Source organism: Zonotrichia albicollis, chromosome 3, assembly GCF_047830755.1.
Source record: "Zonotrichia albicollis isolate bZonAlb1 chromosome 3, bZonAlb1.hap1, whole genome shotgun sequence".
NCBI lineage: Eukaryota > Metazoa > Chordata > Aves > Passeriformes > Passerellidae > Zonotrichia > Zonotrichia albicollis.
Window position 1 is genome coordinate 42,011,352 of NC_133821.1, and position 27,935 is coordinate 42,039,286.

General features: G+C 47.3%; 1 long non-coding RNA gene across 2 annotated transcripts in view; it reads right to left on the reverse strand.

Moving 5' to 3' along the window:
* Positions 1-27,935, reverse strand: part of LOC141728653 (uncharacterized) — a 110,737-nt gene that overhangs the window by 75,682 nt on the left and 7,120 nt on the right. Inside the window, exons 2-4 of one of the 2 annotated variants that reach the window (XR_012579793.1) lie at positions 18,455-18,757; positions 13,997-14,188; positions 11,167-11,240 (exon numbers count right to left, since the gene is read on the reverse strand). This is a non-coding gene — a long non-coding RNA (uncharacterized LOC141728653). The remainder of the gene's footprint in view (positions 1-11,166; positions 11,241-13,996; positions 14,189-18,454; positions 18,758-27,935) is intronic. The other variant, XR_012579792.1, reaches the window with a different exon arrangement.

A 27,935-nucleotide genomic window follows, 5' to 3' on the forward strand; every position in this document is an offset into this window, starting at 1 on the left:
AAACCTTATGAAAAGGAAACTGCCTTCCCGAGCCATGCTGCACTGACTCAGGAGAACCGTTGGGCTGGATCATGACAGTATAAACTGGTTTATTGCCAGAACCAGCAACAGATGCCAGCAGTGAGACACAGAGTGAGGATTTGGCAGTTTGTTCAAACACTCTGACAGCAGCAGGCATTTTAGACTCTGAAAGATAAGAAATTGGCCGGCAAAATGCATTGATGGAGTATGTGGACTGTGCAGTCTGCCCTGCCACCTCCCTGAAATAATGCAGGACTTAGTCCCATGGGAGCATGCATCTTTTCAGGCTAGCAGGACTGCCTGTATCCCATACAGAAAATAACTTCGTTTTTGCAAGGAATCTTTGCTTAAAAATACAACATCTGTTGTACATTTGTCTGGAGGTTTTTCTGAGCTAGAAAATGGTTCATCACCATATTTCACAGGTGCAGAGCCTTTCCAAGACTTGTCTTTTGTCAGTAGGTGATGGCATGATACTGTAATGATTGTCCCTACAGAAACACTGCTCAAAGAGGGACATGCTACCATCAAACAGTGTAATGTGGAATTTCTCTGTTAGAGAGAGATGGATGGATGGATGGATGGATGGATGGATGGATGGATGGATGGATGGATGGATGGATGGATGGATGGATGGATGGATGGATTGGTGTGCCTGTAGAAGAAGGAAGGTTGGAATGAAAAACAGGTAGGTCAGTAGGTCAGGGGGGGGAGAGAGAGAGGCATTCATTCCACAATTTTTCTTCTCCTATTTGCCATGCTGGCTGGCCAGCAATACCTTGGCAGGGTCTGTCATTTTCTCACAGCCAGGAATCTACTGACAGGGAAAGGAGACAAAGTGGAATCATTAGGTCAGGAGACACAGTGGTTCATTAGGTCTTTCTGGTTTGAACCCATGCTTCCTTGCAAGTAGAGACCCTGGCAGGGTTCATAGTTCATGATTCAGATTCTCCTTGAGAAGCTGAATCCTGTCTGCTTGGGCTAGCCTACATCTCCTGCCATGGATCACTAGAGGGGAGCAAAGACAGCAGGATCTTAAACTGCTGCTCAAATGGACAATGGAGCTGGGTGGGAAAATGCAATATCCTACTGGACAAAACTGTACAGCATGCCCAGGTACTTTGTCTCTTAACAAAAAAAAAAAAAAAAAAAAAAAGAATTGTAGTTCAAAAGCTTCTCTGCTCCCCTCAAACCTCCCCAGTTTCTACACTCACCTTCACCTAGTGATATAAGCAACCACTGAAATGTAAAAGTCCCTGCAGCTTTTGGATACAGGTTTTGCTCAGTGCTATGCTCTGCTACTGTTGGCAGAGGCCCTTCAGCCCTGTAGCACATCTGCACAATGTTTCCAAGAAAAACCAGTCTCTTCCTGTGGCTGGGAGGAGAACCTGAAGCTGGACTAATCTGAATCCAGTCCCACACCCCTCTCCTTGGTACCAGACTATCACTTTCCAAGTCTTTCTGCCCTTCCTAAAAACATCTTCGAGCATCTCTCTGCAGCAAGCCTCTCACAAGGCCCCTTTCACATTGCCTCAAACAGCTCCTCTTCATAGCAGGGACTGTATTTTTCCCCAGTGCTGCAAGATGCAGAGCAGCAGCAGCCAGGACAACCTGACCCAACATATGCAGGCACTGCCCCATCCCTACCATGGCCACCCTTGGCACACATGAGAAACATTCATCCTCTTTCTAGCAGGATCCTCATCTGTTCCCCAGGCTTTGCTGCAGGGGCAATGGCACAGCCTGGCACAGCAGCAATGACAGGCAATTACTGGCTTAAAAAATTACCACCCCCCCCCCACCGCCCCCCAGGTGAGTGGGTTGCCCAGCTGCTGTCAGACTGATTTCAGGTTAGGCTGGAAATTGTCAGCCAGCTGACAGAGCTCCTGGTTAGTCTCTGCTGCCTGGGAAAGATGTTCCAGTTCTCCCCATGCTGTGCTCCACTCAATTTTTATTGCCAAACCTGGCATTTGGAGAAGGTTTTGGAGGGGAGATGCATGACACCTTGTCAGCTACACTGGGGAGAGTTTTTGGGCTGGGAGAAAAACCTTCTGCCAGCAGCCAGGGCCAGATGGTGACAGGAGAGTGCTGGGGAGCCTGAAAGCAGAATAGCCAAGGGCTGCAAGAAGGGAGCTACTGCTGGAAGGGGGCAAGGGCAGAAATGGCACAGCAGGCTGTAGCCATGGGCAAGGACAGGGAAGGGGAGTCAAGCAGCATGGGCAAGGCTGCAGCAGCCACACAGACAGAGCCCCCTAGCAGCCAGACACAAGGAAATGGGGACAGAGACATTTTGGCACAGAGCCCCAGAGCAGCTCTAAAATGCAGGTGGCTGTGGGGTTGTCAAACACCATGTGAAAGAGAGCACCAGAAGTGCTTTATGAGGCACAAGAGACATTGTGGCAGGGGACTGAAACCACAGATGTGAACAAATGACCCTTGCAGAGCAGAGCTTCCCAGGAGGGAGGTTTGGGGTGCCATGGTGGATTCTGGGGCATCAAGGAATTTTGGGATGGAGATGCTGAGGGCTAGAGGGGATACACATGCCATGACATGGAGAGAAGCACCAAGCCTGTTTATCCCCAGTTTAGGATGCCACAGCAGCTGTGGAGGGAGCCCACCCAAGGGCAGAACCATTGTGGCAGCATCACCCACCAAGTCTGGCCGCTGCCCCAGCCCCAGGAGCAGACACATGCTGCACTTGCTGTGCAGGGCTTTCCATTTCAGACACTGTGATTCAACTTTTCTCTCCAGATAAAGTTATTAAGGTAAATTTGATCAAAATGACACATGGATTAGAGTGTGTGTTGCAGACTCTAATTCTGTTTACTGTTCTGGGGGAATGGGCAATTATTACAAAAGCTGGGACAGAGTGTTTTTAATGACATTTCTTGTTAAGATTTAATTACAGGAAATTGTATTTTCTTAATCACTGAAAACTCAACTGCCTGGGAAATCTTTTCATATAATTTTGTTTGCAGTTTATTAAATCCTTAGGTTATTCCTTTTCTGAGGCTTTTAGTCACTTACTAAGTGCTTCTTAACATGTAGGAGCAGATTGCACAGGAGCACAAAGAAGCTGAAGGCAGCAGACTCTGGGAGGCTGGGCTGGCCTTTGACAAAGCAGATTTCCATTTAGGATTTAGAGGTTCTATGGTACTCTTTAATTTTATTTTAAAAAAAAATACCCTTTTGGCTGCCAAGACCTGCCCTCCCTGCAGCCTGACTGGCGCTGGCACCAGCTGCTCCCCACATCCCTCACTCCCTGGTACACCTCTCTGAAGCAAGGATACTCTAGGGGAGCATCTAAACTTGAGGGCAAACTTCTAAAACATGTCAAAGCAGGGAAATGAATGATGGAAGAGAGTGAATGGAGAACCTGAGACACAGGGAAGAGGAAAGGAGGGGTTGTCCTGAGCACCAGTGCTCCCTGAGACAGGCTGCCACATAACAGGCTGGCCAGGGAGAGGGGTTGGATCACTGTTCCCTATTTTTGAAGAGTGAAATGGCACACCAGAGCACATTTCCCAAACAGGGGATGCCACATCTTGGTAGCCAGGTCAAAGCACTGGGCTTGGCAGGGCTGCTGAGCACCTGTTGCCCTTCTGGGTGGTGCAGGGGACAACAGGCAATGACCCCAGCTGCTAGAGTAGCTGAGTCACTGTTTCAGTGCTGCAGCTCTTGGTAGAAAGATCTGCCTATCTGAAGGGAGCCAAGCAGCTGCTTCAAATAACCAGGGCAGCAGTTCTCCAGGCCAAGGGGTCCCCATCCCCAGACTCCCAGTGCCCCAGGGTCTGCTTCCAGCCCTTCAGGGAGTACAGAGAGGAGCAAGGCAGCTGAAATCAGTGAAAGAGCCAATTGTGCTGATCAAAGGTTAGGCTCACTCCTGCTGGCATGCAAAGCAGCCTCCCTTTGTGTGCAGGGAAAGGACAGGAGACCCCGGGAGAGATGAGCTGATGCTGCTGCTGCTACTCTGTGAACAGGGCAAGGATGCTTTCCCCTCAGCTACAGCCCTTCAGACTGGCTCAGTCCCATCAGCTCACTGCCTTATCTCTCCCTGATGCACATGCCAATGAGAACACGCTTATCTCTGCATCACACCTTGTCTGGGGCAAGGTATCCAAGCCCCATGAATGGCATAGCCAGACTGGGATCCTATCTGCTCACCAGGTGCCAGTCAGACAGAGAGCCTGCAGGAGCAAGGGAGCTGCAATACCGGGAGCTCAGAACAGCTTTGGTCTCAGCCTGTCCTCCTGCAAGTTCTGTCTGCAGAGCAAGGACCTCTTGAACAGCCTGTGCCTCAACCATGGCATTTCATGGCAGCAGATATGTCTGATGAGGTCTCCCTTTCCTTGCTAAAGATCAAGCTGTAGGGTGACATCTGAGTCAAGAAAACTGAAAATTCTAAAAGTGATGGGCAGTCTACATCTTGCAAGCTGAATGTAGTCTAAGGCAGCCCTTAGACTTGCCAGGATCTAGGGAAAGCCAAGCAGATCTCAGTGCACCTGCCAAAGGCAGAGATGTTCACTGTCCCTTCTGCTACCAGAACTAAGGGGACCATCAGAGGGAAGGGGCTGGTCTGAAGCCAGAAAGAAGTGGTGGTTCTTCATGTCTTGGGACTCCTTGCCACAGGGTGCTGGGGATGCTCAACAAGGCTGCAAATGACACTGGACCAAAATCAAGGAAGAGAAACCTACCAGTGGCTTAACCAAGGAGCTCTGATCAGAGAATCCCTGAATTTGGATCTCTGGGATCTGAGGGAGTATTTTGGAGAGGCTGCACTACACAACTTGTCTCTTTTCACACTTATCCCAAGCACACATGACCAGCTGGTGAGATGCCAAGCTGGACTGCCATTTATCTGGGTCCTGCACACTGCATAGCATGTGAACCCATACTTATGTAGGGCATGAACACCCTGTTGTGCCCCCTTCACAGCAGCCATCAGTTCTGCTGTGCTCGTTGCTCCTGCATTCAGTCTCCACAGGAACCACACATCTTGCAAGCCTAGGGCAGGCAGGACAAAAAAATGCTCCAGGATTTGAGTTGAGCCAGAAATGTGTTCTGGTTTTGGCTGGGATAGAGAGAGTTTTCTTCCTAGTAGCTGGTACAATGCTGTACCAGCAGGCATGCAGCAACATCTACAGCATTGGATTTGGGATCAGAATAATGACGATAACACACTGATGTTTCAGATGCTGCTAAGCAGTGTTTACATGGAGTTAAGGACTTTTCAGCCTCTCACCTCAGCCCACCAGTCAGGAGACTGGGGTGCACAAGAAGCTGGGAGGGGACACAGCCAGGACAGCTGATCCCCACTGTCCAAAGGGATGTTCCATACCTTATGACATCATGTTCAGGATATAAACTAAGAGGAAAGCTGGCCAGAGGCCACTGCTTGGGTACTGGCTGGATATCTGTCAAGGGATGGTAAGCAATTGCACTGTGCATCACTTGTTTTGTATATTCCAATTATTTTCCCTTCTTTTTCTGTCCTATTAAACAGCCTGTGCTTCAATGGATGAACTTGTCCAATTCTCTCCCCATCCCACTGAGGGTCTGAGAGTGAGCAAGCCACTGTGTGGTGCTTAGTTGCCAGCTAAGGTCAAACCACAAAAAGTGACAAGTTTATCAAACCAGCCAGGTGGTGCTCTGGGCAGCCTGACAGCCCCATGGTCACTGCTGTACCCTTCACAACATCCATGACTTCTGCCACGGGCAGGGAGGAGAGGACTGAGAGACTGGGAGGCAGAGGGGTGATTTTCTTCCTTGCTCTGATGGCTGCAGGTGGCACTGCCCACTCCTTGGGCCTTGTAACTATTTGCACTCCCTTCAACAGATTGATGCTTCCTCTCCAGATACTTCCTCTCATTTACTGCTAAAACCTTTGGCTACCACTGTTTTAGGACACAGCCATAGCTTTATAGCAGCATCCCCACTGCAACTGCCTGATTATTCTGAGTACCATTGGCCTCTGTTCTGGGCTCACATCTCTGTCCCTACTCCAGGACAGTGACAAGTGACTTGTCAGCTTCCCCAAAACACTGCACCTTTCATTTCAGGACATAAACATTGAAAAGAAACAACACCTAAAAACAAACATGCCAAAATCTCATGCCAAGCCTAGCATGTACTGCAGATCAGCCCCAGCAGATCCTGACAGGAATATCTCAGTTCTCTGTTCCAGCTCTATGGGTTTTTCAGTCAGGTCTGTTTCCTTAAACCCATTACCATGTTTCTGTGTCTGCTTTTTTAAATCAAAGTAATTTCTCCCATGAGAAATTTCTCCCTTGTTTGCAAATTACAGACTTGCATTAACAAAACAAGGTGGACTTACTTGAGAGTGGCATAGAAAAAGGAGGCAGAGCTCCACTGCTTCCATTACCCTGCACATTGCTTGTTGCAGGTGGTAGCAGGGGAGAAGAGCTGTGCCGCAGCCTATCTACTTCCCTAGCTGCAAGCCTGCTGTCCCACTCCCTCCCCTCTTCCCCCAACCCACTGTGTCCATCCCATGGGGCTGAGGAGCGCCATGACATGTGGCACGGAGGGTAGTGAGTATTTCCAGTCACTCTGTGTGTGCCTGGCACAGATCACATCTCAGGGTAATCATCTTTGAAGGCTCCTTGCTTCTGAGGTCTTGCATCTGTCACAAAGGAGTATTTCCCATCTGCTGGGATTTACTCCAGGTTCCTGGGACCCAGCTGATTCCTGCCTACCCGTCTTCAGTCAAGAGTAGTCACATCAATCTCTAGTGTGGCTTCAGCTAATATCCCCAGGGCAGCGGGAAGCACATGGGCTTGCACATCAAGAGTTTCAGCTGGTAACTCTGCACATGACTTTGCTGAGGCCATGGCAGGCTAAAGTCACACCAGGGATTCCCCTGCTCCAAGACCTGGTGGTTTGGAGCTAGGTGGCTCCTGTAACCCAAGAGGGTGGGTACATGCAATGCAGAGAAAGGCCAGGCTCAGAATTGTGGGATGCTCTGGGACATGTACTGGTAAATTTGAGACCTGCAAACCTTTTGAGTCCCCAGGATGGAAGGATGGCATTAGGAACAGCCATGTTTCCACACCAGGCCCTACCCACCACTGTACGGCCAGTGCTGAGGAACCCAGTGGCACAGGCGATGCCACACAGATCAGCAACAATTTTCAGTGAACCTTTAACTCCACCAGGTTTAGCCACAGTGACCTTTCAGCACTCATCCCACTCCATCCTAGCTAGCTGGCTCCTCAAGGCCCACTGCCAGCCATCCAAGAACAGCCTCCACAGCCTTATCTTCACTTTCTGGAGCCCAGGGAGGAAGGAAAAGGCCCCTCTGAAAGTGCAGCTCCCCCCAGACACTCTGGACTTGTGGGCTTCCCTCTGTGGAAAGCTTTGCTGGAAGACTGCAGGCATGCAGCAACATCTACAGAAATTCAGGGTGTACTGCAGGCTCTCAGAGAAGCAGAGCCAGCAGCAACAGGGAGCCAAACCAGAGCTCTTTAAATATACATCAGCTTTCCACATCACCACCTTCCCATGACAGACAGAAATGTGAGAGACACATCTCAGGCACTGAGCAGTAATTAGAAAAGGCGAAGCTTGGATTTGTTTCTATATTTTGCGTATCAAAGCTCTGAAGCAAGGGAGGCTTTGGTGCAATGAGTCTTGAAATATTCTCTACAGTCTCCTGAATCCTAAGAAGCAGCAGCTCAGCCTGCTTCCCTAAGAAAAGAGAAGCTGATGGGCTCAGTGTGACCAGTTCTTGGCACTGGTTGGTGCTGTACTCTTCCAAGAGAAACAGAAGAAACCTGAAGCTATAATGTATCCCTGAGGAGGTTTCTCCCACTCCAATCAGCCTGTGAGAAAAGCAGTTAAGAGATTTATGAGGGTCATGAGCCCTTAAGGCTCTGTGATCCACGTGCCTTTGCTCATGGTGCTGCTGGTAGTTCAGGCTTAAAACACTTGCAATGCCTGAGGGTGGTACCAAGCTTGGGACACCCCTTGTACCAACACGGGCTCCATTTATCGAGCATGTAACAGCAGCCTGCTGCCTGTGCTGAGGCAGTCTCCCAGCCCAGGCTGGAGCTTACAAAGCCAGGAGTGCCTTTGGGCTGCAGCTCAGTGAGGCACAGACAAATTCCAGACTCCATCCTTAGAAACATGATTTGAGTGCAAATGAGAAGCTCAGGCACTGCTCCTGTGTTGCTCCAGTGAGCACCAGTGAGCCTCAGGGTACATGGGTGAACTTTGTTCCTCAGCTAAGCCCCTTCTGAGCTAAGCTAGGAGATGCTGCAGCATCATAGGCTGTTTGCACACCTGGAAAGCTTTTGTGAGCTGCTATGCAGCAGCCAAGGATTCAGGCAGCTTGCAGAGAATTGCTGAGTTCATGGCCCTGGTGTGCACCCATCTTCTGAGGAGCACCCAAGGGAGTGATAGCCCCTCACCCCCACGCTGGGTGCCCTGCTGCCTCCACAGGCTTCCTGGGCCAGGTCTGCTCCAGTCACAGCCCACTGAAGAGGAATCTTCAGATTGCTGGGGGGCTGTGCTGGGTGACCTTCTGCCTGTCACCATCACTTGCCTGCATTAGGGCAGCACTTTGAACAAGTCAGTCAGCAACACAGGCAGGAGTGAGCTCTGCAACTTGGAACCAGTGTGGGCGAAACAAGGGGTAAATAGAGTATTTGCTAGTGGACTCATTATCCCATATTTTTCTGACTGGGGGTCTGGCACAACAAATGTGGCTGTCAGGCCTTGCTCAGGGAACAAAAATTAGCCCAGGAACACAAGATCTCAAAAGGTCCAGCTTCTTCCAGAAAGCAAACACTGCCAGGTTCTTGGGTTGCTTCCTCTACATTCTTGTGGTGCACAGGAAAGAATGGTAGCTCTCAGCTGTCAATCCCAGCTTTGACAGGGTTCCCAGAGCAAGGCAAGGCTGGGAAAAACTCATATCATTGGCTAAAAAGAGGGTACATCTTGCAGCATCTCTCACCAATGTGAGCTTGGCCAGGTGGGACTTTGACCACAGTAAAAAATGCCATTAGTGTCAGGAGCAATGCAAGCCAGATCCTTTCTCATTTTTCAGTTTCTGTGTGTTCCCAGCAGCACTAGGAAGCTGAACCAAAAGCCAGTTTCTCAGCGTCTCTAAGCCTGCCTCAGCAGCTGACCAGAACATGAACCACCTGGGAAAGCCTGAATGCACACAGCATATTCACAGAAAGGAGAATATCTCTGAGCAATAGTTATGAGTGCAATGGCATCATTACTCTGGGCTGCAGCAGTTTTTGTGGTGCTGTTTCTGTTGGGCTGTGGAGATGCACTGTGGCATTGCTGTTATCTATGATGGAGGAAGCAGAGAGGCACAGATCCCCAGCATGTCACAGATTATGGACTTGTAGCACAAACATCTTTCTGCCGCTCTTTTACAGCTGAAGCTGTCAGTAAAATACACACATACATTCCAATAGAAAAAAAGCCCCTTATCCTTCCCCACTGACAGATCCATCAGTGTTGTGCTGTTCCCTATGGCTTGCAGCTAAGTCTACGCCACAGCTCCTCCATCAGCCCAAAATAAGATGTTCTCACTGACCAGCACCTGAGTGCAGGGCTGGGCACTAGGGCACACGCATCACATGCCTGCCTGAATGAAGGCACCTGAATTTCAGCTCACAGAGATGTCCCTGACCCTCCTCTCCCCCAGCTTCTGTCACCTCTAAGTGGCACAGACCTACATCCTTCACCTCTCTTCCTGTCATCCTAGCCCCCCAGCAGGCCAGTGACAGCTCCAGGAGACCAGAGGTGGGTGCAGAGCAATCCATGAAGGGTGTGAGCCACCAAGCCTGAGCAGGAAAATTCACAGTGGGAACGCAAACATTTCCTGATCCAATGTGCAGAATGAGGGCCTTGAGCTCACTGTTCATATCTCTAAAGTGCGACATTTCTTAGCAGGTGTCCCAGAAATGTGAAACTGCTGAATGGAGTAATTTTCCCAGAGTGCACTGTTAAATATATTTGGAATATTATTATAAAAGATGACCCTCCAACAACAGGAAATACTGCACAAATCTCTTGTGGAGAGCAGGGAGCATCAGGGAGGCAGCCCAGGCCAATTATAGTGACATATTTGACTTCCCAAAACCTAGGCTTACAACAACCTAGAAAAGCACAGAAGATTGTATTTTAAGTCTGTGATGCCTGTCCCTTTTCCCGATTTAGGAAGTGTCACCATGATATTTTCTGAAAAATCCCTTTGCCAGGATTTCTTGTCCTGGGAAGATGAGAAGCCTCAGCTTCTCCATGTTTTGCTGCGCTGGAATGTGGTCTGGAGATTGTTCATCCAAACATGTGAATTGTTATAAATTAATGGCCAATCGTGGCCAGCTGTGTTGAACTCTGAGTCAGTCATGAGCTTTTATTATCATTCTTGCTGAGCCTTCTGATGTATCCTTTCTCTTTCTTTAGTATAGCATAATATAGCATAGCATAGCATAATATTATATAGTGTTATATGTTATATAATATGTCAGGTCATGTCAGGTGTCATGTCATGTGTCATGTGACATGCCATGTCATGTGTCATGTCATGTTTCATGTGTCATGTGTCATGTCAAGTGTCATTTCATGTCACGTGTCATGTGTCATGTAATGTCATGTGACATGTCATGTGTCATGTCATGTTTCATGTGTCATGTGTCATGTCATGTGTCATGTCATGTGTCATGTCATGTGTCATGTCATGTGTCATGTCATGTTTCAGGTGTCATGTGACATGTGACGTGTCATGTGACATGTGACGTGTCATGTGACATGTGACGTGTCATGTGACATGTGACGTGTCATGTGACATGTGACGTGTCATGTGACGTGTCATGTGTCATGTGACGTGTCATGTGTCATGTCATGTGACGTGTCATGTGTCATGTCATGTGACGTGTCATGTGTCATGTGACGTGTCATGTGTCATGTGACGTGTCATGTGTCATGTGACGTGTCATGTGTCATGTGACATGTCATGTGATGTCATGTGACATGTCATGTGATGTCATGTGACATGTCATGTGATGTCATGTCTCATGTCATGTGTCATGTGTCGTGTCATGTCATATGTCATGTCATATTATATTATTCAGCCTTCTAGGAACATGGAGTCAAATTCTCATCTCTTACCTCATCCTGGGGACTTCACAAACACCACAAGGAAGCCAGCAAGAAGAGGTGAACTTTCAGCAAGAGCTTAAAACCTATAATCGAGAAAGTGAAAGAATATATAACACTGCCTGCTGATACCAAGGGACCCTCTCTGAAGCTTCAGATTTGGCAAAATACTCTAAAAGGTGGGTTTGCCCTTCTGGGCCGTTTAGATACACAGGCTTACACTTGCAGTATCTGGGTGAAATCCCCTGTCCCCTCTGGCAAGCCAATGACCAACCTCTTCTTACATGTTGACACAATTCTTCTTGGATTCCACTGGAGCTTTTTTGCCCCATTACACCAGCTGAGAAACCATTCTAGAACCTCTTTCTGCTGCCCACAAAGCCTTCCTTCAGCCCACTCTTATTTGCGAACAGCCCTTCTGAGAGCAGTAGTAATTCCCACTCTTTGCAGGAAGTGCCTTGTTTGAGAGGACTGCCGTTGGCCTTTCTCCAGGCTGTATCGTTTTCACACAGACTCATGGAAAGGCTGTTTGGAAGTCTGGCCCTGCTCTGTGTACAGACAACTTCTAAACATCTGCAATAGAGGCTCCACCACATCTCTGGAAATCTGTGCCACTTTTTGGTCACTATCACAGCAAAGAAGTGTTTCCTGCAATTCAAGAGCCTCCTGTGCTCCAGCTTGCTCCCACTCTTGTCCTGCCACTGAGCATGACTGAAAAGTGCCTTGTTCTGCTTTCATTGCACCTTCCTTTCAGATACATGTGAGAAACCAATCTTCATTTTTGACACCAATATGATGCAGCAGCCCTCCAAGGATCTCTGTCTTCATGACTCTTTCAAGGACACAGCCCCCAGCCAATAGCTGAGCTTTTCATATGCATTTTCTCAGACTTTCTGACACTGCAATTAGTAGCAGTAGACTGTAAACTTCTCTAGACTTGAAAGTAACCTAATTTCTTCTGCATGATATTCTGATCTTTTTCTGCCCTGTTGATTCCCCTACCCTTCCATAAGTATCAATTTCTACCAGAGGACACCACTGTTTCTGTTCATGGAAACATTAGACCAGTCCTTAGATTCATCCCTAAGGAACATCTCTACACCCTTAAGCCTGGTCAGTACACTCTTGTGAAATACTCTCTGCTGTCATTTCCTGTTCAGCTAGTTTTTTACCTTGTCAGCTCTACTGATTTCCAAATACTTCAGTTCCACTGGTTTCTCAGTGGCATCCTATCAAAATTGTATTTGAAGAATAAATAGATCTTCCACATCTCTTTTGTCTTCTCAAAGAAAGATATCAGATTGATCTGTCTTGATCTGCCAAGAGCAAAACTCATGTTTCATTGTATGACCTTTTCCCTTTACCTCTGCTAATTTGTCCATCCTTCACAAGTGGCCCAAAAGTTTTAAATATTGCTGAGGTCAGACGTGGCCAAGTCCATGCCCAGAGAACACTTATCACCCTTATTCACTAGAGATCCTACCTTTTGCTAATCTCTAATCAGGTGTTATTCACAGTTTGAAGGATGCATCAAAGCTCCATGCCATATGCTTTTCATTTGCATGCAAGTCTTTCAGAGCTTGGAAATGCAAATTACCCACGCTGACCACATCCAGCCTTTGAAGTCTGCTTCCACTCTGATGTGATCACTGACTGCCTGGTACCTAATGCTCTCTCTCAGCTGGTCATCTAAAGAGGGAGAACATACTGATGGTGTAATACAGCTGCTTCAAGCTGAAAAGCAAATTGAGAAGGGCCAGAGTGGGAATGAGATGGCAGCAGCCTCCAGTGGCTTATGCCCAGAGGGTGCAAGATGCTCAGAGCCTCTTCCAGGTGGCATCAGGGCTGCTTTCCCTACAGGCATCACCCACAGGTTTGGTCTAGGCCTTTCAGGAGCTCCAGCACAGAAGGAGATGTTTTATTTTATTTTATTCCCTGCAGTAAGAATGTTTGTGCAGCTGGCAGATAGGTAACTGTTGTGGTAAAAGGTTGTGCTAGAAATAAAGTAGGTTAGGAGTAGTAGATCAAATTAAGAGAAAAGCATGCTAGTAGCTTGGCTGAGGAACAAATGAGGACAGCATGTAGCATCGACAGTTAAAATTAAACACACTGTCCTCATTTGTCCCTTAGCTACCCAAGCAGGTTTCTCACATGTTGCTGCCAGATTATTTTCTACGCACACACAGAAAGCAAGTCCATAAAGTATCTCTCCAGAAGCTGTGTCATCACTATATGTCCTCGGGACACTGACTCTGTGCAGGGATTAGGTGGATGGGTATACAAAAGGTATCTGGCACTTCGCTGAGGATATCAGAACATGACACTATTTTATGGCTTTTTCCCCCCTTCTGAACTAGAATCCTGTTGAGAAAAGAAGCAGATTCTGATCCTTGTTCAGTGCCTGCAAAAATCTATGTTTCTATTGGCATTGATAAGGACTCTCTTGTTTAAGTTTAAGAGCTTCCAAATGTGCATTTTTAAAAAAATCTTTTCCTCTCCACATCCAAACCCATTTGACACAATGGAGCAGGGTGAAGATTTTCAGATACCATTGTCTGAGTTGATACCCTGAGATTCTACAAATGCCTTCTGTCATTATATCAATGTCTGTGACCACTCATTCTCCCATCTCAAAATCAGTCTGAATCCAGAGTAAGAGTCCAAGTTAACATGTTTCCCACATGGTTGAGCTATTCACCACTCTAGCACAATGACTCTGTGGACTTCCAGCCCCCCTCAGCTGCTCCTCAGGGGGCTCTGGGTCCAGTGAGAACACCCTGGATGCCCCAAGGTGAGTCAAACAGCTCAAGCATCCATCTATACTTCAGCAACTAAATCTTACCTTTGCCTATGCAGCTTGCAGAGATGCATGGCTCACTGTGTGGCATTTTCCTCCAGACAGTGCTGGCTGCCTTTACTCCACTTATTCTGGCTGAAATGGGATTGCCGAGCCCCTGTTTGGCACAGAACAGTTGGTGTCTTCTCCATCCCACTGCTAATCATTAGACAATCCAAGCTATCAGCAGGTTGCCTCCTGTGGAACAGCAGATGATACCATTAAACCACATTTGCCCCATCTCCAGACAGCACTGGACACAGAGGTTTGACACTGCTGATGATCAGGGTGTGATTTAGATGTGCTATTAGTCACCACAGCTTATCCTGTGCCAGCAAGATTGAGTTTATGCTTAGATGTCATCCTCAGACACACTCACTCAGGTCTCAGGCACATTTACTGAAGTCCCTAGGTGTGACATTACCAGGAAAGGCTAGCAGAAAATTCAGCAAGAGGTCACCCAAGTCACTGCCTTTAAACCACCATCAGATCTGTGATTTCTGACATAGCACTTTACAGAAATGGAAAAGGCTGTTGAAAGGCAGATGCATACATATACAAAATCAGTATATTAAAAGGCAAAAGAGCCATTTGACAGATAGTGAGCATGAGAAAATGAAAAGCAAATGGGATGCTAAAATATTTTATGCTACATACTCATCACAAAGAAAGGGAGTTGTGTTTTTAATGAGCAAAGATGTATCATTTCACTTACTGAGCCTTCCAGCTGATGATAAAGAGACTTGCTTTAGAGCAGCAAGATTAAACAAGGTGCAGATATGGGTTATAAATTGCTATGTACCAAATGTGAACAGATTGCCCTTAAATGTCATTCTTATGTAAATAAATCAATCCTAGTTGAAAAGAACAGCATGGGAGGAGGTGAAAGAAAAAGCAGTGTACCTGCCTCCCCTTATGCCTCATAAAGGATCCAGCTTTACTAAGAGATCTGCTCCAGGCTTTGTTCACCAGTGAGGTTATTCACAAGGCCTCAGCATGTGTATCATCCCTTTGTGTGCTGAGGGAAGCTGGGCAACAACAGCCTCTGCTAAACCCTGATGTGAACCATGCAAAGCTTCTTTAGCCTCCTGCACCTGGCCTTGGAGGTACCATGGATCACCTCGAGTCCCCAGGAGGAAAGACTTCTGTCTTACCCCCCAAGCACTCACAGCACAGCCTTTGTCCTGGCTTAGAACCCCAGCAAGCCCTTCAGCCCTTCACATGAGTCAGGCACCAAACCCTGCAGGCTTCAAATCATGAAGCCTTTTCTTGTGTGCGGCTCTTCACCTCAACTCATGAGAACTCAGCACTACTGAAGGAAGCAAGAAACAAGACAGCAGCAGCCTGAAGACCCAGAAAGTGATGAAAGCACATTATCCTCTTTTTGCTTCCATTGTCTGAAATGCAGATCCTGCCTTGTGACAAGCCCACAGCAGTTCTGCTGTTGTGGGGGAGCTGACATGAGGAAATGCTAGCCCCAAAAGGTTGCAGAGAACCATGAAGTGACAGCAGAAACTCAGCCTTGGTAAAACGAGATTTGCAACAAGGCAGTTTCCCCCCAGAGCCTTTTTGCTCTCTTTGAGGAAGTAAAGAGGGGTAAGGAGTGCACACTGGCCACCTGAGGCCTTACATCTGCTGGGGACTTGCACCACCACAGAGGGACCACAGCTGTCAGTCCATGGATCAAAATGGCTGGGAAATCTCTGTTCAAGGCACTGCCAGGAGCAGGGAGCACCACCAGGAGTCAGCTGCAAAAGTCTGAGAGAGATTGCTAGAGCAAGGAAAGACACTGCAGGAAAAGAAGGTGGTCTCTCCTCAGCATCCCTCCCAGCACACTCTAGGAGGACAGGGGAGCAAGAGGATGAGGCCCGTCCAAGATCACTCTTTTTGAGCAAAATGGAAAAGGGATTGCAAAGGATTGAGAAGCTCAGAGAGCAGATGCCAGAACAACCTAATGCATCCAGACATCAGGAAGGCACAGAGCCCCAGTGCTTTATCCAAGTCTTCTAATGCTTGCGATATTTCATTAAAATAAGCTACTGTATAGAAGGAGGATTAGAGGGCAGTAAAAGCAAACCTATCTTTAAAACTGGCATTAGTGATGATCCTGGGAATTACAGACCAATGAGCCTTACTCTGAACTAGGCAAATTAGCTGAAAAGATAATTAAAACTTAAAGAATAAAACATCTAGATGACAGTGGTGATATTACAGGAACAAGCCAACACTGCTTCAGCAAAAGTATTCATGCCTCACACAACTTCTAGAATGCTTTGTGCATGTCAGCAAAACAGCAGATAAAGGAAAAGTGAGGTGGTTTATTTGGACTGTCAAAACCCCTCCATCTACACTCCTCAAGCTGACTGGCACTATTTGAAAGCAAAGCAGTCAAAAGCAAGATGTAAGCAGCTACTGAAGATCAAAAACAGGTTCAAAGAACTGCTGAAACACAATCAGTGGTCAATCTGGTGAATGATTTCACAGGTAGCAGCAGCTGTATGGGCAATAGAATTAACAAATGATCACAGCCCAAGGAGTCTTCAGCATTCTCCTCCTCCCTTTGTGTAGCTCTATTACAAGCGCACCTTTGCCACCTCTTCAAGATCACACAAAAGTGTCTGTGTTCACCTGTCCTGGAGGAAGACATGGAAAGCCAGTTGAGCCTGTGCTATCAATCTACATTTCTCCCATAAATGTTATACTACTCAAAGGACAGGGAAAGGGGGAGTCTCAAATCCTCACTTCCTGGTGGCATACCATTTCCTGAGTATCTCAGCTTGTCTCATCTCTCTATGGATTTTCAAACCACATGATTACAGAAACAGAAGCAGGAAGTTGCATTTGCTAAGCACTTTAAAAGCCCAGATAAAAGGAAATTCAACAACGACAAAGTAATTATAGCATCATAACTTTGAAGCCAGCTCATTTTGTAGCTGCCTCTTGCCTTGTGATGTGTGAGGGGGACCACAGCTGGGATGATGCAGGGCTCTTAATGACCAACACAAGCAAGGCTGACAGGAATCATCTTTCCTTGCCACATGTGGCACCCCAAAGGGTGTCCACAAGGCAAATGCCCTCTGGCCTGTGCGCTGTCAAGGCCAAGACAGCATTTGGGTGCATAGAGAATGAGATACAAACAACAAAACCTGATAGACCCAGACTAGCTCTGTTGGTGGAGCCTGGTACTAAAAACACCAAGGTTGTTGGTTCAATCCCCATATGGGCTATTCACTTAAAAGTCGACCCTGATGATCCTCGTGGAACCTGGGATTAGTTCCAACTCAGAAGATTCTGTGATAATGGCCTGTGCCTGCTCTGCCACTGTGTCACCCAAGAGCAGCCCTATTTGGCTCTGGGATTGAAGCATGGGACACACAAGGGTGAGTCCCATCTTTGGCTTTGTCTATGACAGCTCTGCCAAATGACACAGTAGGAAACAGAGAGCGTGGCAAAAACGATTAGAAGACAGTAGAGCCCTCTGATGGGGACAGATAGGGAGATTGAGGTGGTGTAATATAGAAAGAAGATGAATGCAAGGGATGGGAAAAATTGGTAGAAAATAACCCCTGGACAGGCAGAAGTAAATTGTTCCCTCATATAGGCTGCCCAATAATACCAGAAGAGAGGACATGTAATTAGAATGAAAGGCAATGAATTTTGAACTGATAAAAGGAAAAACTATTTTTAGACAATGAATACTTAACCTGCAAAGTTCACTGCCATGTGATTTTACTGAGGACGGAGGCTTAGCAGCATTCAGAAGAGAAAAAGCCATTGATATGAATAATGAAAATATTCACCGTTACACTTGACAGAATAAAATCTCTGTGGAAAGAATTTTAACTCCTCCAGGCCCAGTGAGAACCTCTGCTGCTTGACTAGGAGGGGAAAGGGGAGATGTCTCCTGGGCATGCTTTCTGTTCTAAATTGCAGATGTTCACCACAGTGGCTGCCACCTTCTCTATAACTCTCTAGCTGGGAAGAGAGAGAGAGGACAGAAACTAGTCAGAGGGACACCAGAGATGCTCTTGTATGATAATTCCAGCAGTCTGGTAGAAAGGATTTTAGTTGCTTTCCATTTCCATCCCTGCATTGTTCAACCATCTGCCGGCTCCCAAGGCCAAAGCAGCAGCTTAATATCTCTCTGCAGGAAAGGAGAATTCAGCCTGCTTTCTGCATTCTGCCAGATGAGGCTATTGTTTTAGCTCTTGCAAATCTGACCAAAGAATGCCTCCTTGGCAGAAGAGTTGGCTGGTTTTCAGTTAATCATCTTGACATCACCCATAACTTCAGTATTTTCATAGAAAAACCAGTTATAAAATAATTATGCCAACCTGAAGCTGGAGAGTAAATACTTAGGTGCTAGTGATTCTTTAAGAGATTTACAGAGGAGACTGGCCTTGTCTCAGTGCCATTTTACATTCAGTATTTACCTCTCACTCAGAAAAGCTCAGCTTGACTTACTGCTGGTCACTGAGATCAGCACTGATGGTTCTCCATGAGGCATGTTGCATTATCCCTTCTTCCCAGCAGAAGTGAGTGTGGCAGAGGAATGTGGCTTGCCATCTGTCCCAAGGGGAAAACCTGTAACCAATCTCTCAGGCCTTCATTCTGCAGCCACCTTCCCCTGCCTAGGAGTGATCACGTTAACTCTTCTCTCTGTGGATCATCTTCATCCCAAGAATACAAAAGGCTTCATTAAGATTGCCTCAGAGGCAGCCCAACACACCAAGGAAGCAGGTAGGTGAAAATCATCTCCATTTGGACCTGAAAAATTAACATGTGAATTAAGCAGCCTGTGTGAGCACAAAATGCAAACGCTTAAAACATCCCTGCAGGGCCTATAAGGCACAATTATTGCTCCCTGAGTAGCTAAGTGCATTGCAATACATCAACCAGGCAACCCTCCAGCTGCCTGCTTCCCTTGCTAGGCCTGCTCAGAGCATGCTGCCAGAGCCAGCCACTGTGCAGGCACAGCTGGGGGAAACCCTGCTGCTGCTCTGCCTGCAATGCTAGCTCAGCTCAGCAGGTACAGGCACAGCCAAGACATGGCAAACCCACGTCTGGCTCCTTCTTCCCTCCCCAGAGAAGGCCTGGGGAATGCCACCAGCCTTGGTGTTCAGCCAGGTGGCTCCTGTTGGGATTTGGGCTTGATCATCCCAAGCACACCACAAGGAGCTGAACCCATTTCCCTTTTGGGTCAAGAACTCTAAGAAAAACCCTGAAACTGGCTCAGTGCCACCAAAGCCCATCTAGCCACCAGGAGCCTATCCAGTTCTCTCCTGAACATAAGTATAGTTTAATCATATGCAACACCCTGTGCCAAGAACTTCTACTGCTTAACTACACAATGTGTGAAGAACACATGGCTTCTCTTTTGAACATCAGCACAGCTTGATGAGCTCCTGGATCTTGCATTGGACAAGTGATAAATGAGAAGCTGGTGAGAGGAGAGGCTGTGTTTCAGGCAGTGTTTCCTGCCCTCAAGGGAGGATTGCAGAGGCTGAAGTGGATGCACTAGCCCTAAAAGAAGGCTGTGTTAGCAGAAACTTTCTCCCTATCAGAAAGCCAAGATGCCTAATCCAGGGCCCTGTGAGTCCAGGTGAGGGAGGTACCAGTCAACTTGTCCTTGCAGGTCCAGGTGAGTGGCAGATGCTCGCTCACTCTCATGCACCATGCACAACTGCACTCAGTAGCCCTCGTTCCCAGGTATTTTTGAGGGATATCCAAGTCATATCCCCAGAGATTAAAACAAATCTATGTGATACTAGAGGGGGAAAAATAGGAAAGAACTGAGAGCAGAATGCACAGCAAAGAGTAAGCAACTGTTTGTGATGGAGTGCTAAAATACTGGAAGTGATGCTGAACTTAGCATCAAAGAACAGTACAGTCTATACCAGGCATGAGGAATTGTCTGGCACCCATGAGGGTTGTGATAAACCCAGGAAATTATTAATCTGTCTGAAGAAAAAGGAAGAAAGAGATAAAGAAGTTCTTCCTGTGGAGGATAAAGTGGATTTTTATTACCCATGCAGCAAGGTATCAGGACTGTTTTCGTGAATTACTTTAGGTGATTATACACATGGCTAAGCAGGATGAAGTCAGAAGATGGCTGATCCTCTTCTGGGAAGACATGAATTAGAAGGATTTTAGAAGATGAATAAAGAACTCCAGATAAGGCTCTAATGGATCAGAGGATATTGCAGCCATGCTGTTGCTACATTAGGGTAAGAGCTGCCTGGGGGAGGCTTTTCAGCAGCAATTAACCCATAGTCAGTCAACCTTTTTAAAACGGTAGCAGAGGCACGGTGTCAGTGAACTGCTTACAGATTGTGCCTGTCAGACCTTGAAATGCCTCTTCCTCACTTTCTTGTGTAGCCCCAGAGAAAGGCAGCCAGCTGAAACCTCCAGAAAGCCTGTAATTTTTCTGCAGAGATGCTGAGAAAGAACACTGCCTGCTCCTCTCCTGCCTTGCAATTGATTTGGCAGTTCTTAAGGTCCCAGATCTCAAAGGCTGTTGAATTCTTTAGTGGCCACAGCCAGGCAAGAGACAGCTCCTGGATTCTGACACCTATACTTTACAGTCTAGGACGTGAAATAAGCTTGCCAAACTCATTTCACACAGTAGCTGCCATGCATTCACCAGGCCTTAATAACAATAATTGACAAATATTTTTCTAAGTAGAAAATACACTGTTCCAAGAGAATCTCTTCTCACTTGAATAAAGTAGAGGACAGCTAGCCTTTTCCCTGGATTAAAAGTCACCTTTACTGAACTTAGATAAGACTGCAAAAAAAGTAAAATAAATAACTTCCCATCTTCCTTCTGTGTTCAAAATCCCACTGTCCTTCATAGCAGGGTTTATGCTACATCTTGAGCATACTGGAGCAGAACCCCTGGAGAACAGCTCCTGCAGAAGCAGTGCTCATTAAAAGGGCAGGAGGGAAACACCAAGCCTGTCACTGCAGAGGCAAGAAAACCAAGAATAAAATGCTGGGAATATTTCTGCAGGAGACATAAATCATCCCAGCTGGCAGTGAGGAGCAGAGCTTAGTGGAGAGGAGCAGGGGAGTGGACTTCAATGCCTAATGTGTGCGACTGTTTCCACAGCTGGACAAGATCTCCAGTGTGGCCACAAAAGAGTCATTGCCTGTGACCTATCCACACATCCCTCTCACACGCAGGCTGAAGCACAGGCTGAGTCAAACTCAAGTACACCCAACCCCACTAAAGAGCAGTGCCTGGTCACCTGGAGGATAAAGTCCTTCTCCCAGACCTCTTCCAATTAAAAGCACTCCTTTTGGTGTCTTTGCTAGATAGAACAAGGGAAATTTGACTGTTGCTTGTCTGCTATTGAATGTGCTGGGTTTGCAGCCCAGCAAATAGAAACACACTGGAAAGTCATGATCTTCTGATCTGAAAAGCTTGCACAAACAAACTCTGAAGAGGCATCAGCCACCCAGTGACACAGGGGCATCTTCACTTCCTCACTCCTCTTTTCTTCTTTGACCCTCAGCAGAGAAGCTTCCAAAGCATTCTGGTGGGTACTCAGCCTGCCTTTCAACAGACAAAAGAAAAAGTTTTACCCATTTCTGCTTCCAGGCAGAACAGCAAGGGTCAGGATTTCCTACGGTCCTGCAAGCTGCTTCTGCAAACCCTGCAATGGCTGCAGATTGCCCTGTGCTGTCTGTCCTGTGTTCCCTCATTGGCCTGCTCTGAGTGAACAGGGCTGGCTGTTTTACACACACACAGACACCCCCACTGTGTCTCCAGCCTAGTTACCTGCTGCTTTGTGCTCTCCTGGGCTCATGTAGGAAATGTCTTGTCCTTCTTCCTCAGTTTCCCCAGGTATAAAAGTGTTGTAATCTTCACTGCAGTGTTGTTCTGCTCCATTCTCTGCAGCACAGTCCTTCCTGTCTTCTCAGGGGCTCCTCCTGGGCTCTCGACCCACCCCTATTTATTTCAGTTACCTTCACGAGCTACAGCTTCTGCCCAACTAAGGACCCTGCAGCTGCAGCTCGTTTGGAGCAACTCGGACCCACACAGGTCTTACAATACAATATATATTCAGGCCCCCACATAAAAGATTAAGTTTTTCTGTCTTTTCCCAAGGAGTCTTTTCTGTCTTTTCCCAGGCAACCAATTACTAATTAGTGCCTGCAAAATGCTTTCAAGCTCCTCAAAGGGAAGATGCAAAAGAAGGACTAAATATCATTAACAGCTTTATTTTACACACAGCACAAAATTAATGAGGGGTTGGCTCCTCATGAACTGCAACTACCATCCTGCTGAGTAAATTTTTCTTTCACGGCAGGTATTGTGCACGTTGTGTTCCTAGAGCGCTCCCATATGGAATATTAACCTCTGAACTGAACTGAACTGCTACCAGCTCCTGGTGTCTGCTCTCTTACCAAGCCTGCTGATCTGCCATGCACAGCTTTTCTGTTCACTTCCCTGGAGGTACCTGGGCTGCTGGTGACAGGAGATGGAGACTAGAGGGGGAGAGTCAGGAGACATTTCAAAGGGAGGAGGTGTCTGCTTCCAGGCTCCTAATAAAGGGCACAGGAAAGCAGAAATTAGCTAATACCAGTCTCTGAACTGAATTCTTCTGAGGGTTTCTCCAATAAGATTATCCAGAGTGTTTCTGTTACCACTTTGCTACTGTCAGGACTTTCAAATGACAGCCTGGGGTCCCTGCTGATTTCAGGGCTCACAGCCACTCAGGGACTGTGAAAGAAGTCACAAAACCACTGTTCTTGCTAATTCAAAAGTCAGGTCTCCTGATGAGCATTTTTGAAGTTTGAAGGAGCTTTGCCTCAATGCAGTTCATGGAATGGGTCTTTGCTTCCTTCATATGCCAAACATATGTCTGCTGGAGAAAAAGCAGTTCTCTCAGCAGAGACAAGGACACAGAAGGTCCCAACCAAACCCTAGGCTCCTCCAGGCACCTGGCACTGGGTGTTAGGGACTCCTGCAGCCAGGCTCTGCAGCACTCTGTGTTCCACAGGAATCCTCTGCCCCTGTGGTGGGGAAGCACAGAGCCAAGGGGTTCACGGCCACTGATGTCCCTGTCCATCTCTCACCCTGCCATCAGGTCAACTGCATTCTCCACTACCCCCACAGTCCCTCAGGACAGCCAGGGAAAAGCAGCCAGGCTCCACACAGAGTTAGGGCTGCCAAAATCTGGATTTTCTATCACACTCTCTTTCTTGCCCACACACTGGGTTTACCAGTGGGCATAGAGCTCTTGGAAGAGGGTGAAAAGGTGTCATGAAACAGAGTGAACAAAGCTGTCAGCTGCCAGGGCTGCCCAAAGTCAGGACAGCCTGCACATAAAGTGCTGCCTTCAGCACCCTCTCATGGGAAGTGTAGGAAATGCACGTGGGAAATTCCAGGAGAAATAGGACCTCTTCCTAGGCTCCTTGTCTCTAGTTCCTTAAAAGTTCTGCTGCTGGCAGAGACCTTCAGAGTCCAAAATGTGAAGCAGGGGAAGAGCATGTTTTTTCAGAGAGGGAACAACATGACCTCCATCTTCAAATTGCCCTGCATGGGAAGAAACATCACAGAAGCAAAGTGACAGGAGTGCTCTGGGGCCTCACATTTTCATGGTACTTCAACATCTTCAGCCCCAGCATGGGTCCTTCTTTAAAGGAATTTACATCAGTCTGAAAACATCAGACACTGGCGTTCCAGGCCAAGATCTAAATATGTTTCAGTAAGATACAGGTCAGTTTATCCATAAAGCCTTTAAAAGAGCATCTGGAATGCAAGTGAGGTCAGTGAGGCATGGTGTTTGCTGGGCTGCATGACAGCCAAGAGAAAGAACTCTCTTCTTGAGTTAAACTGCAGGGATGAATATGTGTGGAAAACACCTGAGTCCTCTCTACCTGGGAGCAAAATGTGGCTAAGCCATGTTTGTCAGTCTTAGCAGCAGCTGGTACACAAAGCAGCTTTGCCTGTCTACTTGCTTCCTCTTTCCTGGTAGTGAAATCTAGGAACAGTGGAGTCCTTTTGTAAAGTTATCAAAAGCATTTAAATCCCACCTGCATGTGCCACACACAGCTCAAATTCCAAATTAGAAAAGAAAATTAGAAAAGAAAATTAGAAAAGAAAATGCAAACCTTGTGCTGTGGCCTCTTTCCCCCACACCCTGGTGTCCCTTCTGCCTGCCAATGCCACATCCCCAGCCAAGGCAATGGCTGTGAGACACAACCTGGAGCAGCACAGGCAGCTGTATCTGGCCTCATCTCAATGTGCAAGCTTGGTTCACGTTCAGACCCATCAGAAGAGCATGGAGGTGCCATATTTTTCCTGGGAGAGGAATCAGCCCAACCAGGACAGCTGCTTTATCCCTAATAAGTGAGGCTGGAGAATCAGTTTTCCAGCTGCTCTAACTGGAAAAGACAGATGAGCTTTTGGACACTTAAAGCTTTTCTCAGGTCTGAGACAAAAGCAGATAATGTCAGATGAAGGATGGGATGGAGAAAACGATGCTGATGTTTCACCTCTTTACATTCATCAGACAGACAGTCTGAGAGGAGAAGGTAATAAGGTTATTAGTCTGCTTCACACAGCTACAGCCTCTGCTGTGCCCAGAAGGAAATCGTCACAGCCCAGGGAAGTCCCTTTTCACACCAGCATCCTGATGGTTGAAATGTCACCCTTGAAACAAGGCAGGAACACATAAAACTGTTCCTGAACCACCTCCCAGCTGAACTAAAGAATCTCTTGGACTATATCCACATTGCTCTGCCAGAGCAGTCTCCAGAACCAGCAACAAGAAGGAAGCTCCTGCATTCCTCCAGCACAGCTTGCACACAGGACCCCATCCCAGGCTGTGTTTAACCCGTATGCACAGGTTCACATGGTCAGAATTTTCATAATTGAACACACTTTGACTGGGCTAAAAAATACACTGTCAGTGTGGAACAAACGCTGAGAGGGTGGAATGGGCTCTCAGCAAGGGAGCTGTAGCTCATTCAGGTGTGGGTTCAATTCCTGTTCCCATAGTCAGAACTGTTCAGGCCCAATGGAGAGCAACATTGCCCAGCACAGCCCACAGCTGGTGGCCTGAGCCCAGCTCCCCACAAGGGACATGAAGACAATTGAAGGTTTGTGTTTCAGAAACACAGGCTTTGGGGTTCACCCAGGACTGGTTTATCTCATCAGAGAAAGGGAAAACACTCAGCTCTCAGCAGTGATTTCAGGATGATGCCTATCTGGGATGTCCCAGCCTGCAGTCTTGCTTGTTGAAGGGAGAGGGTTGGGGACATTCCTCCATGGGTTGCTTTGATGCTCCCACTTCAGGAGCCTCCAAAAGCTGAAGGGGGTGCAAAGCATCTCTAAAATGGGGACACTATTGCATTGCCAGGAAAAGGAAGGAAGTGGGGGTCTGAGCCTCATGGAAACACAGCCATCCCTTCCTAGCAATTTTACAAGAATTGTCTTCATGCTGTGTAGGAACCACCCCTGTAGCAATTGACAGGGAGAATTTCAATCAGAAATACATCTCCTGTAAGGACTGCTTTGGGGGCCAAAGAGAGAAAGCAACCTGCAATCTACTTCATATTGCTGAGCAATAATGGGACCAGGTGAGATGAAAAGCAGATAGAAAGTGAATAAGGCTCCAGTCACTGGGGAGAGTGGAAACAATCAGAACAGTGACTGCCACAATACAAGATGATGCTGTTTCAACCAGCTCTGCACTAATCAGAGCCCCAGCTCTCTCTCCCCTCCAAGTCTACCTCAAGACATTCAAACAGTAAGCAAACTCCAGACCACAGACTAGATTTAAAACCACTCTGTCTGCAGCTTATCTCAACAAATAAAAGACCAGGAGCTGGCCTGAGTGCATGACTTCACTCAATTCTTCCTTCAGATGGCTTGTGCAGAGCTGCTTTCACTCTCCCTGCAGGATTAGCACCCAATGTACTCACAATCTGATGGATAAGGTGATATCTGACCATTGCTCTGTGCAGTGCCTAAACCAGAGACACAGAAAGTTGGTCAGGCTGTTGCTGCCAGATGATGAGGGGCAAATGAAGGGAATATCTGCAGGGAAGAGAAGAAACAAGTGGGTGACCGTGCACATCCCACCTCCTCTCACCAGGTGGAAACAGCAAACCTCCATATCCCCAGGCTCACCCTTTCTGGGCTGGCCTTGGCTCTGCCACTCACTCCTGCCTTCCTGCCAGGATTTGGCCAGCTCTGCCTTGTCACCTCCACCAGCTGTTTACACTACAGGGAGGCCTGGAGCTGCCTCCCAGCAGGTCAGCCAGGGGCAGCATCACCCAGCCAGCTCCACCCAGGCACGTTCCAAAAGCTGCCTGGCAGACAGACTCCTGCCCTGGAACGAAGCCCGAAGGACACAGCAGCCAATGCAGGGCAGCAAAACCTGATTTTCTCAGGCTGTCAAAGTAAAGGAAGCACTTTTTTGATGACCTCTGCACTGAATGGAAATCTTCTGAAACTGATTTTATTCCCCAGATCCCTGCCCCAGTAGGTTCAAGGTGCAAAGGGACAACCTGGAGGGAATACAAACCATAGCTAGGTTGAAGAAAGGCTGGAACATATCAACTGAAGTAACATAGGAATGGCTTCTTAGTGCCCAGAAGGATTTCTGAACAAAATAGAAGAAACACAGGGCAACTTTAAGGGCCTGGAGTATCCCATGAGGAGAGGAGCAGCATCTTGCTCTCCTCATTGTGTGCTTTTCACTATTCTTCTCCACCAGGCCCAGCACTTGCCATAGGTCCTCCTGAAGCCAGGGCACTGGACAGACTGGACTTCCCATCTGCCATAGAACCTCTGTTCTTCCTAAAGAACTTTGGGAGGCCACTGACACCTCTGCGAAGGGAACAAAAGGCACTGCAAAATTTCAGAAAGTTTTACATAACTGTGAAACCATTTCCCAGGAATCTGTATTTGTGCCATCTTTTTATATTTCAAGCCTGTTCCTGTTCTCTTATTTTTTTCCCCTCAGTCGCAGCAGCAGTGTACTTAGCCTGGTAAATAATGCATACTGCTCTCGCTGCTATGCAGATAGACAAAGGCAGGTAGTGTATCAAAGAATAAAATTGTACAGTGAATTGCAGTGTAATAGCTGTAATTTAGTGCCCTGTGGGCGATCCGGAGATTCAGAAAGTATCAGAGACCCATGCTCAGTGCTGACTGACAAGGTGACTGGAGATACAGCACAGTGTTTGACCTTTGGATTGTTTCCAACCTAAGCAGAGCCATAAAAAATTCAGGAGACCATGCTGTCTTCCAGCAAAATGGTTTGTGGGGTGGATAAATAGATGGATTTTGTGTGAACACACACACAGTATATTTATGTGGGTGCACAGAGATAATTAAAGAACCACTGATCAAGACCCAGACTACTTATATAACAAAAATGGCTGGGAAAGCTGGGGGTGTATCAGGGTTGTTTTTTATTGTCTGCTTGCAAGAACGAAAGGAAGTCTTCATTAGGGTGCCAGCTGGATCCCAGCTCAGGAAATCTCAATTGATTTCACATGCAGGCTAGCAGCTAATGATGTGTGCGCGTGTCTGTCTGTCTGATTTCAGCTCTCTGGTCATCTCAGACTTGGGGGCATTCAGAGTTCTTGCCAGGTTCCCATTTTTGGAGCATTTGTCTCCACCAATCACCCAGTAAGTCATTTGAGAAAGCAGAAATGATAGCAGGAGAAATAATGCTATTTTCAGACTCCCTACTAACCTCCGGATCAGAGGCAGTGAGCCGCACGTTCCCTTGGAGCTCAGCAAAGACCTGGAAGGATCTAATCATTGTCTTTCTACCTAAACAAGAGCATGCAGGGATGCACAGGGCTTTCATCTCCCATTTGCAGAGATCTTTGTGTAGGAGCAAACTTCTCTATTCTCCCACTTCAGGGAGCCCGAAGCACCCCCTGTCCTTACAAGCCTCTCTCCCATTACCCCAGG